The 17,673-nt window shown below is 39.9% G+C and overlaps 1 long non-coding RNA gene and 1 other non-coding gene across 3 annotated transcripts in view; both read right to left on the bottom strand.

Moving 5' to 3' along the window:
* LOC120225268 overlaps positions 1–17,287 on the bottom strand; it is a 154,995-nt gene extending 137,708 nt beyond the window's left edge. For both annotated transcript variants that reach the window (XR_005526773.1, XR_005526774.1), the window contains exons 1-2: positions 17,175–17,287; positions 3,482–3,597 (exon numbers count right to left, since the gene is read on the bottom strand). This is a non-coding gene — a long non-coding RNA (uncharacterized LOC120225268). The remainder of the gene's footprint in view (positions 1–3,481; positions 3,598–17,174) is intronic.
* On the bottom strand, positions 12,663–12,766 carry LOC120225270. The gene has a single exon (XR_005526775.1). It is a non-coding gene; the product is annotated as a U6 spliceosomal RNA (small nuclear RNA).
* Positions 17,288–17,673: the final 386 nt, after the last annotated feature.

Genomic DNA, 17,673 nt, shown 5'->3' with positions numbered 1-17,673 from the left:
TAGCATCTCAAGGTGTTGCTGACATTGAGATGCATATTTTATATGTTCCCGGAGTGACAGAACACAGCAACGTTGGAATCTCCCCCCAGAAATACACACCCACACACCCACGGCGGCACTAATGTTTAAATTTTTGAAGTTCTGAAATAGATTTAGTGAATGGGCTCTTATTAATGTCCATGAAAATTTGGAAATGTCAGGGGTGGGCAGTGACTACCTTTCCCTCAGATGTTCTGTCTTTTCAGTGTACAGGAATCCCTGAGAAGGAGAGAGAAGAAGCAGGTCTCCATCCAAAGATCAATAGTAAGGACAGAAAGAAGGAGCCGTGAGGACAGCTATAGCCATGGGCTGGTAGTTCACCTAAATTAGCACATGTCACTACCTGCACAAGTAGGGGATTACATGAGAACCGGGTGAGGTAGGGGAAAACAAAGGGGAAAAAAATAGACTCAGAATATTCTTTTTTAGAATGTCATTAAAAAATATCTATTTTAATTTCACGTGACTAAAATTATCTGCTTGCTTTGTATTAATTTTGCCTTGACTGAAATTAGTTGTCAGGCCTCTGTTTATAGCCTAATTACCTTTTCCCTGAAAAAAAAGGAGGTAAAAGAAATAACAATAAATTTGTAATGCAAAAGCTACAAGTTTGTAGTATTAGTACAGATTAGGGATGGTTCTAGGAACAGGGCTTGAAAATAAATGAATGTGGAGAAGGCTTGTATTTCTTAGGAGACTATTTTGCCAGGTTTCTCCCACTGCCTAGTGCCATGGTTATGACTCATGGCCACAAACCCTTGAGAGTGAGTAGCGCTCGGAGTGGCTGATTTAGTGTCATCTATTTTATTGGGCTCTCTTATCAAGCTAGCCAGACAATCAAGTGTTCACACTCAAGACCACAGTTGGCAAAATATTCTGTTAAGGGGCAAATTGCAAATATTTTAGTCTTTATGGGCCATATAGTCTCCATCCCAACTACTCAGCACTGCTGTTGTAGTGCAAAAACAGCTATAGACAATATGCAAACAAATGAGTGTGACTGTCTTCCAATAAAATTTTATTTACAAAAAACAGGCAGTAGGCCAGATCTGGCTCGCAGGCCATAGTTTGCCAAGACTTGCTCAGGACAATTCAACCCATGGAACACCAGAAGAAGCTAATGTACCCACAGCATGGCATAGAACAAGTATTCAACAAATATTTTAAACAAACATGAGTACCAACTAAACAAAACAAAACAAAAAAAAAATTGACTCAATCACAGGAATGTGGAGCTATATCCAAGTCAGAATTCATGGGTTAAAAAAAAAAATCACGGCTTTGGTGACTTCTTGTAATCAACAAAATTAAGTAGAAGCTGAATATGATGGAGACTCAGAGAAAAGGTAACCCAAGGCTCCTGCTTACCAAAGCTTAGGGAAAGGCCAAACTATGTATGATTAGCCATAGGGAATGGCACCATATTACATGTCATGTCTGGCTGAGGTTTACAACATGCCTTTCCGCAAATGAAATAAGGCAGCACTGCAGAAAGTGTTGGCTAAGTCAGGGCAATGTGAAAGGTATTTCTTAAAAATATGCATCGAAATGAGCAGCTTTTCAAAAGTCATCTCCCTTGAAAAGGTGAGCTTCAGTCCTCTCATAAGCAAGTACCAGATTTGGGAAGACGAGTTATGGGTCTCATTCTCATGCTGCTTCTCACCTTGGCCCAGTTTCCTTATCTGTATTATAAGCACTGGACCCAGATGATCTGTGGTTCTCAAACTCTGACTCTAAACTATGATTCCAATGCTACTTTGCCAATTTGCTTTTTAGTCAGAGGATCCCTGACTTATTTTATTATGGTTTTTACCTATGGGTAAAATGTTGAACTGCCTTCATTTTCTCTTCTACCAAGCAAGTTTCCATTCCCTCCCCCACCCTTTCCCAAACCCCTCACAGTGGAGAGTCTCATCTGAAATGTGAAGACAGCCCACCTCCCCACAGGCAGCCAGGGACAGAGAGCAGTCAGGACAGCAGCCTAAGGCCCCTGTCTGGGCCAAGCCTACAGAGTCATCTTGGTCTTCCTGAGAATCCCTCAGCTGGAGGGGCTTCCTCCCCCCACCCCCCGCGCCGCTCAGCGCTTGGACCATTGCCAAGAAGATCTGTCCAGCTGTAAGCCTGATTTTATATGGTTATTTTCACTTATTTTTTATTTTGCAAGATGTAAACGAATCTGTTTAACTAGGAAATCACGTCCCTTGAAAGTGATTATAACCTAATTTGACATGCAGTATTTGTACACTTATTCTAGTGTTATGATGCATTCACCATGTTTACATAAATAGAGATTTCTGTATAATTACTACAAGATAATGTAAAGAGTTAATCACATGAAATCCCCCAAAATCTCATTTGGGTAATTTTTTTTTTTTAATTTGAAAGTAAAATTTCCTTCGGAAACAAAGTGGGCCCATTTCCAAAATGTTCTATAAATCTTCTTTGAGAGCCTTACGAACACATCTACTTTCTTCATCCATTCTTGTTTGCTCATTAATTGATATAGTCAGATAATTTGCTGTGCACCTAATATGTTCCACATACCAAAAAAGATAAAATAGACATGTTTCTTGCCTTCAAGAGCATTACATCTAAAGAAGTTTGAAAGCACTTCATGGAGAAAGGTGAAGCTCTGCCCTGATCTGCTCTGCTTACCTTTGATTTTCCACTTTTCTACTATGTTTTCTTCATGAAAAATACATTGGAAGAAATATAGAAGAATGATTTGCATAGAAAGAAGTATAAAGACAAGGGAGAGAAATAAAATTAGCATGAAATTCAGGAGGAAGAGCTGCAAATCATTAAAAGTTGTTCTCTCTTTTTTTCAGTTTTAGAGAAAGAATGTGTGAGTAGGGGGCGGGCAGAGCAGGAGAGAGAGAGAGGAGAGAGAGAGACAGAGGGGAGAGATATAGAGGAGAGAGAGAGAGAAAGAAAGAGAGAAAGAGAATCTTAAGTAGGCTCTATGATTAGGATGGAGTCCGATGCAGGGCTCAATCTCATGATCCTGGGATCATGACCTGAGCCAAAATCAAGAATCAGACACTCAACCAACTGAGCCATCCAGGCACCCCAGGTTGTTCTCTTTTTATATCTTATTGGTGAGGAAAGGTATTTCCCCCAAACTGAAATATTTTACTAAAATTAAGAAGGAACAATCATGTAAAGAATGATCCAATAGTTCTATATCAATTTAAGGAAGGCCTATTTGTCTGTCTTCCTGAGGTTAAATGTTTCTCTTTGCACTTATTTTCTGCCATTCATTCTGTTTGTACTATATGCTCAGCTCCATCTCAGCATCTTTGAGGGTTAAATATTAGGTAAAAGACCTGCCAAGGCACATCATGATATGTAGATGGTGAAAAGAGGGCTGGAAAAAACATCTACAATGGCCTCAGTGTTAGAGAGGTAAGGATGTCACTGCATGGATGGATTTCACAAATACCTCCTTTCTTGTCACCTTCACCAGACTGTATGGTGCACATTCGGGTGAACCGGGGATGAGAAAGTCCCTTCGTTTCCTTCTCTGAAATCCTTAGGCTCTTCTCTTAACTGTGTTTTCTAGAAGACAAATGACATTTAGACATAATTATAAGTAACATCTTCAGTGAAACAGGACATTTTTTAGGATGAATTCCATACAATTCCTATCGCAAAATGGTCAGAATGAGAGATGGAGATTTAAAAGTGGAATGCCCCAGTACTTCAATGAGATGGTATTCGAAACTTTAACCCGTGTTACAAAAGTGTGTAACACGGGTTAAAGTACCTAGTATGTCCAACTGTTCATGAGGTGAATTAGTTTACTTCAAAAAGGAAGAATAAAAAGTACATATCATTTTGCAATGAGGTCCTACAGAACTAAAACACATTATGTATTACACTGAGCATGGTATCATAACATTATTTGTTCAACCATGTATTCCTAGACTATTTCTAGAATTGAATTATTCCTAAACTATCAACTAGACAACCCTGAAAACATAATACCCAACAGGTAAGCTAATTAACCATGTACAGCCTGTTTGCTAGGTAGGTTTTCCATTCAGGCCTGAGTTCCATTTTGCTCCCCCATTACAGCTGCAGTACAGGGTCGTCTTTGTGAAGAACCATAACCATGTACTTTGTATTCTAGTTCTGTGATTAGCACCATGATCCTAAGAGAAAGTTCCTCAACCTCTCTGTGCTTTAGTTCCACTTTCTGTAAAATGGAGATAGCAATTCCCATTGTCATGGGGATTTAAGTAACTTATCACAGGAGGGGACTTCAAGCTTTGCCTAGCACATTATGAACAGACAGTAATTGCTTGCTAATTTAATGGAAGCTGCAATAATCATACTGGCCCTGGATGGCATTTATATACACTCACTAAATACTATATTTGACCTGTTCATTTTTCTCCAAACTATTCCCTAAATTCTAAGCCATTCTGAGACATTATCAATGCCAATAGGAGCCTAAAGTAATGAAAAATTATCTATTTAAGTGTATGTATTCTCTCTACTTCCCAAAATCCCCAAGAATTTTTGTCTTCCATCAGTTTGCCTAATTGTGAAGGGACTCTGCTCATGAGCACTTTTTTATGTGCATATTTGATGTTTCCAGTGGAAACACTAGGTGCACAATGACACTATCAATAATACAGGAAACTTCCTGATAAAAATTTCCTTTTTATTGCCTGCTTCTCATTTTGGCCTACTTTCCTTTCTGAGTGACCCTATTCACCCAAGCCAGACTATAGAAGATGAACACGTAGGAAGTACAAAATTTCCAAGTTTCACCTTCCCTCTCCTTCCAACCAGCCAGTGCTTATTAAACTCCTCAGACAAGTTTACTTATTTTTGACATGAGTTCTTTGTTTGCAATAATCATCTTAGGAAAAGAAATTATTTCTCCTGCTGCATCTGTAGCATTTTCATAGTGTTACATCCAAGCTAACTCGATGCAGTCTCAAGGGAATGACAGGAAGTTTCTGAGGAGAGTCTTGTCTGTAAGGGCACCACATGCCCCAATTTGGAGGCGAATGCCCCAGTTTTAACTTGCTGTCTCCCCTGTGTTCCCAAGAGCAGATCTAATGTTCTCTTCCTCCAGGTCTCTGTTGATTGCCTGAACTGCGATAGTGCTGCTTGAAATGGCGAGGGAATGGGCTAGAATTGGAGTTACCCAAATCAGAAACATGTCGGATGAGACTCACAATCCAATAATAGACACTCTATGAGGCCTCCCTGAGGGCTGTCAGGTTTTTAGCAGAATATTAGCTGGCTACTTAACACACTCTATTGTCTTCACTTGAAGCCTTTAAATCCAGAAGCTTTGCTTAATTTTACTAAATAAGATACCTAGAAAATAGAATCAATTGGTATGTTGAGGGGAAAACATTCCACAGTATCACTGCTCTTTCCACACTGGAAGAAAATGCACTACCATGAATATCTGTGTTTGGTCTGCTTTTTAAAGCATTCATAGAATCATTTAATGCAGATACTCTTCCTTTCATCTTTTCCAATGCAGGGACATAAGGAAAAGGTTTTGTTTTTGCTTTTGATTTAATTTTCTTTAAGCTCTAAAATGCAACATTTCAGATTTGAGAAACCCAAATAAAAGATAAAAAAATATATATATCAGCAGTGTCTTACTAAATGTTCTGTTGGTTTCTAAATAAGCTTAGGAAAGAGCTTTAGTCAAAACAGGATTACTGGCTCACCTTCCGCAAGCATAACTTGCTTCTGCTGTGGCATACCCAAAGGGGAAAAATGTTAGATGTGAAATTTATAAAAAGTGACACAGACAGAAAAAAAAGCAATGCTTCTAATAAATAATATATTATTATAAGAGAAACAAAGTGATTGAGTAATGTCACTCTAATGACTTTTCTCCAACGGCTAGAACACCTGCTCCAGCATTGTTTATGTTCGGGTTTGTTTTCTTTGCTCTGTAGAACTACATCCTGTAAGAATAACCTACATAAAGTCATTTACCAAGGTGACTAAACTACCTTTTGTTAGGATGTCACACTGGCCCAAATTGGAAGGCCAAATAGGAATCTGGATGTTGGAGTGAACACATACTGTGAAATACTGATGGTTATTCTTATCCTAACAGTATGTACTGCTAACGTGGACCTCAGACTGCCTTTGAGAAATCTCAGCAAAGCTCAAGGACCATTTTACACGCTGCCTTCCTAAATTTTATAGTGAAAACAACCCAAACTGGAATGAATCAGCATATGTAAAGGACTGTTAGGCAGCTCTTGTCTCTCCCTAGATCTTAAAGATTGTTACAAAGGTGAAGGTTCCAGCGATTCCTCCAACTCCACATTGTTATTTGATCTATGGCAAATGTTCTCCATTACTGGGGTCCTATTTGTTTCTATTGAATGGGGGAAAATCCACCTTATTTATCATAGGGATCAAATATATGCAAGAGACATAACTGTGGCTGAAAATTTACAAACGGTCCTATGATCGATATTAATAGCAGTTTTTGGTATTATTTGGTAAAAAAGATCATTATTAATAAGTACCTTGGATGTTGTAAAAACATTTCCTATACAAGATTTCTGATTTATTCACTTATTATCTAATCAATATGTCACAAAATATATAGTGTTCCTGATTACATATATCCTCAAAGCACTGATATCTGCTATTCTAGAAAGGGCCATTTCACATAGTTTTCTATGAAAATAGCTTAACTTGCTTCTTAATGGGAATCAGTAGGGTTTCCAGAGAAGAGGGGAAAATAACAACCATTTTCATCTTATGTCTTCAAAGCTGATATTTAGCAATGATTTCACATCCTTCCTAAAGGAACAGGATCTGAATTGGAGGCCATGGGAATCAGCTGCAAGAATCATGCAATGATATTCTTGAATCTCGATATTTCATAAAGACTATTTAGCATGGTTTGGCCTATATTTATTAGGCAAAAATTAAACACTTCTCTGAGCCAGAAGGAAAAAGTAGAGTGCAGGTATCGACATCTGTGGGGCAGGATTGAGAGGGGCCACTCCAATCTTCCAGGCTTCCCTACCATGAGTGCCACTGCTGTGGCATCACAGAACATGGAGTTTATATATCATCTTAGTTGTGACAATATCTTCTAAAAGTTTATTTCTGATACATCTTGATAGGTAAGTCAAATGTCCATTTGGAGGCAAGACCTGAATTGTGTGTTTGCTTGTGTCCTGTAATTAAAGTTATGTAAAAGGTCAAAACAAGTCTAATGCCATTTGTCAATGAACTTGCTGCTTTGTGGATGCTTTGCCTCATCTGGAATGTCTACCCACCTATTCTGAATCTGAGGACTGTATATGAAGTGTCTGCAAATGGCATATCACCAGGTGATATGTTATACCAAGATTCATATCTTATATTTGATATTGTCCATAATGAGCTATAGGTTTGTGTGGTTTAATTGGATAACCTAACCCTTGTAAAGAACTTAGGTGAGGATCTGGTGCAGAGTAAGCTCTCAATTAAGGCTGACTGTAAGTAAGTGCCATGGAACCATACATCTTATAGAGGAATGGCCTTAAAAGTCATCACGTCCAGCCTCTTGCCTCTGCATAACAAATGGTATATATTAAATCATTGTCTCCAACCCTTCATTCTCTCATATATTTACATCATTGCTATGGCCTCATGATGCTCCAACTATATTTCCCCACCTATTGACATTGAGCTTGGTCATATGACTTGCTTTTGTCAATGGGATATGACACGATGTGTGAGAGCAGAGTTTAAATATGCTTGTGTGCTTGGACTTATCTTGCACTTTGTTCACTGTCATGGGAAGAACATTGCTCAGATAGTCATCATCCCTTCGATTTAAGGCCCAGAATGAACAGTTTTCTCACTCACCCCACAGTCTAAAGCAGAGTCGCCCAACTGACCCACTGAAGCATGGATCAAAATAACTTGTATGCTACTGAGTTACAGTATGATTTTGTGTACACCATCATGGTGGCAATGGTAAAGGATGAATTATTACTTCCCATTAATGTGTGAGATGTCCCAAATCCTAGAGAGTAAGTGTATTGGTTTGCTAGAGATACCATAACAAAGCACCACAGACTGGGAAGCTTAAAAAACAGAAATTTACTTTCTTACAATTCTGGAGACTAGAATTCCAACATCATGTTGGGAGGGTTAGTTTTTATGTTTGTTTGTTTGTTTGTTTGTTTGTTTCTGATCCATGAGGAAAGGGTCTGTTCCAGGCCTCTGTCCTTGGCTTATAGATGGCCAGCTTCTCACAGTATCTTCAAAAGATCTTTCCTCTATGAGTGTGTCTGTGTCCTAATCTCCTCTTTAAGAATATAAGTCATTTGGGATTAGGGTCACCCAGTGATCTCATTCTAACTTTACTTATTTAAAGGTCCTGTCCCCAAATACAATTACATTCTAAGGTACTGGGGGGTAGGACTCCTACATAAGAGTTTTGGGAGAATACAACTCAGCTCATAACAGTTAAGTGATATACCAGTCATGCAGCTAATACATGGGAATAAACCTTACTTTGTCTACTTACTCTTAGTAGTAGTGATACACTACACACACAGACACACACAGACACACACACACACAATATATTAGTCACACTTTTTCACAAATTAACATCAATGTGTTTTAACTATTTAACACCACATGTCTGAACCTTATGCATGAGTGTGAAGGAGCATATATCAGTGAGAAGAGCTTGGATATAACACTCTTATGATGTCATTCACTTTTTATGGACTAGAGAACATTGAGCTTTCAGTCCCAAGCATCATTCTGGATCTACTACTTTTGAAAATAGTAAAACAACAACAACAAACATAACATTAGAGTACACTGTCTAAGTTGCAAATAAATTAATCTAGCAATTATTCAGCATATAATTAGACAAATGCATATGAAAATGTTCATCAAACCTAACTGTTTGCTGGGAAGCTCCTGGCCTGAAGAAAGCATGTTCAGATGTGTACCATGAAACGCCTTCAGATAAGTCAGTGGTGTCTTGTGCCTGACTTACGATAAAGATCTTGGACAAGTTGCCACATATGCAGTTCATCTTAGGCAAATCACTACTTAGCAAGTTGGTCAGGAATCCCGGGTTTTTCAATAAATGGTACTTAATTCCAGGGCTATAGATGATATCAGTGAAGGTTCCGAATTCTATGCAAATCACTTGGGAAAAGAAATATCCAAAAAAATTGGAGTGCTTTGTGCTGAGCACTGGGCTATCTGAGGTGCCTGCCCTCATGGCTGGTGGACTGGTCACAAACCTACCTGGGTGATTATGAGACAACGTGCTGCGAGACAGAAGAGCATTAGGGGCACATTGGCAGGATCACAATGTGGGGAGATGGAGGAAGGCTTAAAGGACAGGGTAACATTTGACCAGGCTTTAAAATAATGAGATCACAGGTAGAAAAGTGGGGCAAGTGATGGACTTTTTGTTGTTGTTTACTTATTTATTTAGAGAGAACATGTGTGTGCACAAGCAGGGAATGGGCAAACAGAGAGGAAGAGAGAGAACCCCAAGCAGGATTCACGCTCAGCACAGAGTCCAGTGCGGGGATTGATCTCAAGACTGAGAGATCAGGACCTAAGCTGAAAGCAAGAGTTGAATGCTTAACTGACTGGAGCCATCCAGGTGCCCCAATGGATGAACGTGTGAAAGCACATGGCATGTTCAGAGACAAGCAAGTGGTGACGTGGCCTATGGCAGGGGCTGTGTGAAGGAGTAAGAGAGATGGAAGTGAAGGTGTAAGAGTAGAATAGGACACATGGTCAAGGGCTTGTATACACACCGAAGTGTCCAGACAGTAGTCTTTTGGACCAGGAGGACCAGCATTTATTATATTTTTTAATTTATTTTTGCTAGCTTTATTGAGATGTAAATGAGACATATCACTGTCTAAGTTGAAGTTTTACAATGTGTTCATTTGATAGATTTACAAATTGTAAAATAATCACCACCATAGTATTATTTACTCCCCCCATTGTGTCACATAATTACTGTTTTCTTCTTTTTCATGGTGAGAATATTTAATATCACACCCTTTTTGACATTCAAGTATACGATATAGTATTATCGTCTATAATCATCATGCTGTACATTAGATTCCCAAGCTTATTAACCTTATAACCAGAAGCTCATAACCTCTGACCAATATTGCCCCATTTCCCCCAGCCCCTGGTAACTACCACTCTACTCTGTCTTTCTAAGTTTGGCTGTTTTATATTTCATGTACAAGTGATATTATACATATATGTCTCTCTCTGACTTATTTCACTTAGCATAATGCCCTTAAGGTCCATCCTCCTTGGCGCAAATAGTGGAATTCTCTCCCTTTCCCATGGATGAATAATATTCTACTGCATCTCTATCCCACACTTCTGCAATCCCTGAATCCAATTTTATAATTTTAAAGTAAATACCTCCGGCAGCAATGTGGCAGAAGTCCCAGAGGGACACACTGGAACTATTTTGAACTCAGCAAACTATGATGAAGAGCTCGACTAGGCCAACGTCAGCAGAGAGAGAGAGAAGAAGAAGATTAAGTTGAGAGAATTATAGGATGCAGAATGAACAACAGGTGGTGAGGAGTTAGAGCTGGGTCTGAAAGAAAGAAAGAGGTTTTCCTTCTTCACCCTGAATTCGTGTAGCTTTATTGGTGTCTCAGCATAGGATTTTGTTGAGACTGTTAAGTCTTTTACCCCATATCAAAAAAAAAAAAAAAAAAAAGGCAAACAAACCCATTGCTATAAAGACTACCTATAGATAGTAAGAAACACACTACTCACTCTTGCTATTGCAAGAAACAAACAAAAACCACACCTGTTTATTCCATCTCTGATTCAATAACCTGTTTACATTGACAAGTTAGATAAAAGTGAAACTGTCCAGATGACTGTTAGAGCTTCACTCGTCATTGGCAACTTCTTTGCAGAATAAAATAATAGTTTTGAATGTTCTCTTAACTTTGAATGCTATTCACAATGTAACAGCTACAAACCCAAGGTACTGTTAATCTGTATTACTGACATTTTCCTCACAACTTGCATAAGTGTAAATAATCAACACAACAATTCTTCAAGCCCTGATTTGCAGCATGTGTTGACCTCCAAGGTATAAATACCCACATCATGGCTGAGTTTGGGCTCCTAGCACAATGTCATTGAAGACAGAGTGGGGAAGTTATGCCCAGTATCACACCATCCTGTGCTATTTACCACAGGAATACAATTGACCTAAACATCTCAAGAGTATAGATGAATGTGGTAAAATAACTGGGAAAGGATACATGTCGAATGTATATTACCTTTGTTTGTAAAATAATCTAAGTTTTCCTTGTTTAATTTTTAATGGTGGTTGTACCTAATAAGCAGCTTGGAAAATTCCTTAAGAGTTCACAATCGATTCTCATAATCTCAGTGTATCCCCACTCATGTGAAGCATACACTGAGGGTGAGCAGAGAGCTCTGAGGCAGTCACTCAGGAACCCAGGCTAAAAAGGCCCCATCATTTTTCAGTTGTACCATCTAGAAAAGACAGCCTCTATAGATGCTACAGAATGGGGGGGGGGGGGTGTCACATGAGTTGGACAGAAAATGACATTACTGCCCTCAAAATTCATTTTCTTGAAACTGGTTGAAAGATTGCAATTGATGACAAGGGATGCTAGTAAATGTTTTCTTCCTCATGCTCAGGGATTGGAAACACTGAGTTCACTTCCACCGTTGTCTCTGCTATGGTCACAACACCATGAGACGAAATCAAGCCCTTCTCATCCAAACCTATTCTTTTCCTAGTCTTCCTCATGAGTAAATAGAACAACATACCACCAGTCATTCATGTCTGAAACCGGGGACATCAGTCCCCCTAATGCTTCAAATCCAATAACCTGTCAACTCTTCCTCCAATGACGTGACCTAATTCTTCCATTTCTTTCCATCTGCACCTGGAGGTGCTGCTCCAAAGCCACGTCACCTCTCCCCAGGACTACGTGAAGAGACCCCAACTCCCACTACTCTCTTCTTTTCCATCCATCCTTACTTCAATTCATTTTCCACAGAGCAGCTGGAAGAATTTTTTAAATGTTAATCAGATTATGTCATTCCACTATTTAAGTTGATTTTCAATTAAGCTTAAAATAAAATCCAAATTTCTGACTTGCCTAATATAGCTCTTCGACTTTGATCCTGTCGCTTCCTCCATCCACATCTTGTTCCATTTTCCCTTTTGAAGTACCTCTGTCACACAAGTGTTTTTGAGCTCCATGGACATATCAAGTCTTGCCTACGCCATTCTTTCTATCTGGAATGATCTCATCCCAGTCTTGAGTTCTGAGCTCCAATGTGTCTTCCTTAGAAAGATCTTCCTTGATTGCCTAATCTAAATTAAGTTCTCCCTTGTGCTTTCTCATAGAAGCCACAGTACTGACCACAATTTATATTTTTATGTTTTAGTTAAATTCCAGTTAGTGAACATACACTATATTATTAGTTTCAGGTGTATGACACAGTGATTCAACTCTACCATACAATACCCCATGCTCACCGCAAGTGTACTTCTCACCCCGTTCAACCCATTTCCCCACCCACGTCCCCTCTGGTAACTATCAGTTTGTTCTCTAAAATATATGGAATGCTTCATGAGTTTTCCTGTCATCCTTGCACAGGGGCCACGCTAATCTCCGTATCGTTCCAATTTTAGTGTATTTGCTGCCAGAATGAGCAGAGTACTGATGACAATTTAAATTATGAGTCTGTGTATGTACGTGCGCAATGTCCATCCCTCCTATTAGAATCACAATTCACCAAAGCAGCATGTTTCATTCGTTTGGTATGGGATACCCAGGATCTATGTACTACCTGGCACATAATAATTCCTTCTGGGGACCGAGAGGAAGGCAGAGAAAGAAAGTAACAAAGAGAGATAAGAACAGAGAGGAAAGGAAAGGAGGGAAGGAAGGTGGAAGGAAAAGTAAAAGGAGGTTAAACTAGCATATTTTCATTTTTATCCATTTTTTTTCACTGATGAGATGTGTGACCTTGAGTAAGTCACATAACCCTCTATGTCATTTTCCCTGTGTATAAAGTGTTTCAGCCTCATCATAAATGGGATGTGCTCAAAAACAGAGATAATTGCCTGCATTTGTAGGGCAGGAGGAAAATGGAGGAGAAAGAGGCTGCTCCTGCTGCAGGATTGGGTCTCTGGAGGTGGGGGTAAGGCAAGGGGACAAAACCTCAAGTACCTTTGTTTTGTGAAAGCAGGGAAGAGCCACCTGGCAATACAGCAACTCTGTGGGGAAGATGGCACTGCATGCTCCTTCCAGGCCGATGGGCTTGTGAACTTGCCCACCCCTAGTGTGGTACAGGCACCATGATTCTGCAGTGAGAGAGAAGAGCCCTGGGAGGCCCTAAATGCGCGATAGGGATGAACGCAGCTTGCCTTGGGGGTGATCTGTATGGACTGGTGACTAGCAGGACTGACACAAGCCCAGTGGACAGATGGCACCCAGGGCAGAAGCCCCATCCCCTCCAGCCACCTCCATCACCTTGGTACCACTGAAGGCCCTGGAAATGAGAGACAACCTCAGGGATCTGATGAGAGAAAGTTACAGAGATTGAGTTGACATGACTGTCTCCTGCAGAACAGGGCCATGAAAGAGAAGAATAATAAAATTAAAAAAAAAAAAAAAGTTGTTTTTACTTGCACATCTGAATCTGTGAGTTGAACTCCAACCTACCACATAATTTTGATTAACTTCGTCTTCCACCTCATTGACCATGTGCTCTCTGTTCCTGTCATCCCTCACTTTTGTCTGATTCTGTCTCCATCTATCTCCTCCCCATTCCTTCCTTTTATTCTTCTATTTCTCCAGTGCCTTCCTCCAGACATTTCCTTTTGCACCCATCACTACCTTCTAGCCCACAGTATCCCGAGCAAGGGAAACTGAACCCCAAAATGGAGGCTCCATGTGGTCTCTGCCTTTGCCATGGGCCCTCTAAGCTCTGCTGCCTCAGTCATGTTTTCTGAGGTTTTAAAATCTCTCTCTGGTCTCACATGCTCCCCCAGTGGTTTTCTGCAGTCTCCTTTTTTCTTTCTGTGTTGGTCCAAAGGACTCTTCTGTGATTTTATTAACAAAAACATTTCCACTGACTAAAACACCTTATAAAGAAAAATCAAAACAAACAAACAAACAAACAAAAAACCCTCTCTGTCAGTGAGATAATAGCCAAGATTCTTCGCCTGACTTATCTTACCTCTCCAAAATGCAAGACTCTTTACTTACTGCTTCCACTAATCTCTTATGGAAACCCTTTTCTCCAGATGGACTTGGATCTACACTAAACTCATACACTTCTTAATCTTCTCCAATTCTCCAATTCACTGCTTTTTGTACATACTGTTCCCCTACCTAAGTGACCTCTCTCATTCTCTCCACCTGTGCTAATATTATCACATGTCAAGGAATAACCAGAGGTGTGCTAGAACCCTTCCAGTCCATACTAGCCACAGAACCAGTCCCCCACACTCCCAAGCCTTATAGCCTCTATCTTTCCCTTGGACCCTAATTACTCACTGTCACGTAAAGCTATTTATCTTTGCCTTTCTGAATGAGAGTATTGGCTCCTCACAGTCAGGGACTCATCATTTTATTATTATTATTATTATTATTATTATCATCATCATTATCATCAACTTCAATGAAAACACTGCTGCAGATGTAACAGGTTCTTACTTAAAGATGCACTGAATAACAATGATTGTTATTTGATGGCATCAACTTAATGTTTATGAATTGAAAAATGAGATAGGGTAGGAACAAAGTGAGTATGTACTGAATAAGTGAATGCCTGAAATGAAGCCAAGAGGCTGCCCAGATGTTCTCACCCATGGGGACAGCTCCACAGTTCCAAGTCACAGTTGGATGATATTTACAAGGCTTAATACCATCTTTACTGACTTATCCCCAGTTTTCACTGATATCAGAAATAAATGTTTTTGTCATGCAGCCTAATTTAAAATTCTTGGCATATAGGAGCATTTTATTCATAATGTGACTATTTATAATCATTTGTTTTATTTTAATACAATTTAACTCAGAGTGACTATATAAAGACCATTATATTTTTTGATGGCCTAGTAAAGCCGAATATATTTTAGAAACAAATCTAGGCCAGAAGGCATTATTTTACAGATGAGGACATGAGGGTACAGAGAAGTTGAATAATACGGCCCTAAGACACCCAGCTAACCAGTGAAAAATCTGGTCCAGAATACAGGTCCTCTGAGCACCCACGCCATACTGTTTTTTACGTCTTGCTGCATCTATCCACGAAAGAATGAAAGGGTAGTCTGCAATATGGATACTCCCACCCCCTCGCTGCCCAACTTTTAAGCACTATAAAAGATGATAGCATAACCTATATGGTGCTATGAGCAGGAGAAGCATAATTTCCAGCACTCTCAGTAAGTCCCTGTGGTAGTTCCACTCAACTCAGGCTGGATTAAAAAATGGGTATGCACGTGTGACCAAAGACCAGGCAAATGTACTACCCAAACTGAGCTGAAGCCAGTGCAGAGACTTTCATCGTGAACTGCACAAGTGCCAACTAGAGGACAACCACCTCCCCCACCCACATGCTTGGCATTTAAGGTCATCCAGGGCTTCCATTACTCCAGCCAATTCACCTTGACTCGTTAGACTTCAAATCTGTCTCAGCTGTGTCCTAAGAGGAGGCCCAGTGTATTGGTCCTCCAACCTCCCATGCGTACCTACTAACAGTGGACTGCTGGTGACAAAGATATAACCCACTAGCACAAGTGGGGAATACAGAAAAAAATTTGGCTAATTAACCAAGAGATTGAATTCCAGGGATAATTCCACTGCTGTCTAACTGTGGATTTGAAATTATGCATTTAGTCTATACATTTGTATCAAAAGGGGGCTGGAGTAGAAAAATATTTTTCATATCATGTTCATACAGTTTCACATAGGAATGGTAGGGTCTCCTAAGAAGGGCCTCTGTGGCTTTATCAGCTGAGTTATCAAATTGGGCATCCACAGCTCCCACCTGACTTCAGCCAGAGCTGTCCTATCTTAATCTGAATCAGTATTCTGCATAATGCTTAATTAGAAAAAATAAATACTGCTTTAAAAGCAACAGTAACACAATAACAAACAAATCACTTTGGAAATCCACCAGAGTAGCTCATCTCTAAGGTGCTTACTAAGTCCTTTAATCCATGAAAGATTTGGGGGCACACTGAGCCTATGGTGCTGTATTTCTTAAAGGTGTTCACCACAGAGATTCTTCCAGAAGCACCCCTTCCCTTTGAGGATCCTCTAGGTTGTGGGCAACCCAGGATTCTAGTTCAAATCAGGTCATGCATGAAGTAAATTTCTTGCATATTTCATTAGGGCTTAGACCCACTATGAAGAAGCTGTGATCTAACATATTCATTTCACTGAAGATCAGTTATATCTTATACGTTAGCTTGGTACTGTTATGCTCTGCAGCTGATATTTGTCATTTTGTTTTTGCTGTTTATTTTTGTTATTGTTTGTTTGTTGTTCAATACTTAACACAGACACTGTAACGCCTAGATCTCCACAGAGTAAGAATATTTAGGGACGGGTGTCTTCTTCTCCCTTATAGATTTCCAATGAATTCTTCCAACCTCTGCTCAACACCTAATGAATGTCCATTAGCAAACGAGGTGCAGGGATAAACAGAAGCAAAGTTTAAAGAACATGCTGCCTGTCTTCAAGGACTTAGGGTGTATCTGAGAGAAAGCACTCTCAGACACAACAGCAGCAGGTAACAAAGGAAGAGTGCTAAACCAGCAACAATCACCTACCAAAGGTAAACACTAAATACTAAATTCAATTCGCTTGGCAGAATAAAAAGGGTGAGATTGGGGCAATCTCGAATTTTCAGAGGTTTGACCTGTTCATTGAAGGCCTAAAAGGGTTTGGACATAAAGTATGATCCTCAGGAGAAAGGGGAGAAAGTGGAAGACAAAGCCCACGGAGCTCTAAGGAGGCTGGCTGCTCTGGAGCAAAAGCTGGCTGTGTGGAGAGCCTGGACACCTCCCTGCCCCTGTCTCAGCAGAGGTGGCCCACCAAGTGACTTACCTGCGCAGGATCTCAACTCATCATCTTCTGCATGGAGATCAGCTCCTAGGCTCCTATTTATCTTGAAGATGCCTCTCCATTGCTTTTAATGCTTGCCACATGCTTAGACCTCACTACCTGTGAGAGAGGCATGCATTATTATTACCTTAATCATCCTTTACCAACTGCCTGCCCCACTTGAACCCATTACTCATGCCATCCCTTGCCCAGGAGGGTCCTTTTGCCATCTCCCAGGGTTCTACATACTTGCTCTTTGGGAGATGCACTTACAAAATGTTAAATTTTAAAGTGGCTACTTCCAAATGCTTGGGGGAACTTGAAAGGGAAAATGGTGTTCAATCTGGATTCCTCAATACATACTGCTTATTTTTGTCGGAGTTGAGGGCAGGTTAGTGCTTGTCAAAGGCAGTAAGAGAAAAAAAGCCTACTGAGAGGCACAGGGAAGGTAATAGTCAAAATATATTCCAAGATAGTGGTCTTCCCACATGTACACAGTCTT

The sequence above is a fragment of the Hyaena hyaena genome, unplaced genomic scaffold, assembly GCF_003009895.1.
Source record: "Hyaena hyaena isolate Hyena2069 unplaced genomic scaffold, ASM300989v1 scaffold_1362, whole genome shotgun sequence".
Classification (NCBI taxonomy): domain Eukaryota; kingdom Metazoa; phylum Chordata; class Mammalia; order Carnivora; family Hyaenidae; genus Hyaena; species Hyaena hyaena.
The sequence above is the reverse complement of the archived record's forward strand: the minus strand, read 5'-3'. Positions and strand labels throughout refer to the sequence as shown.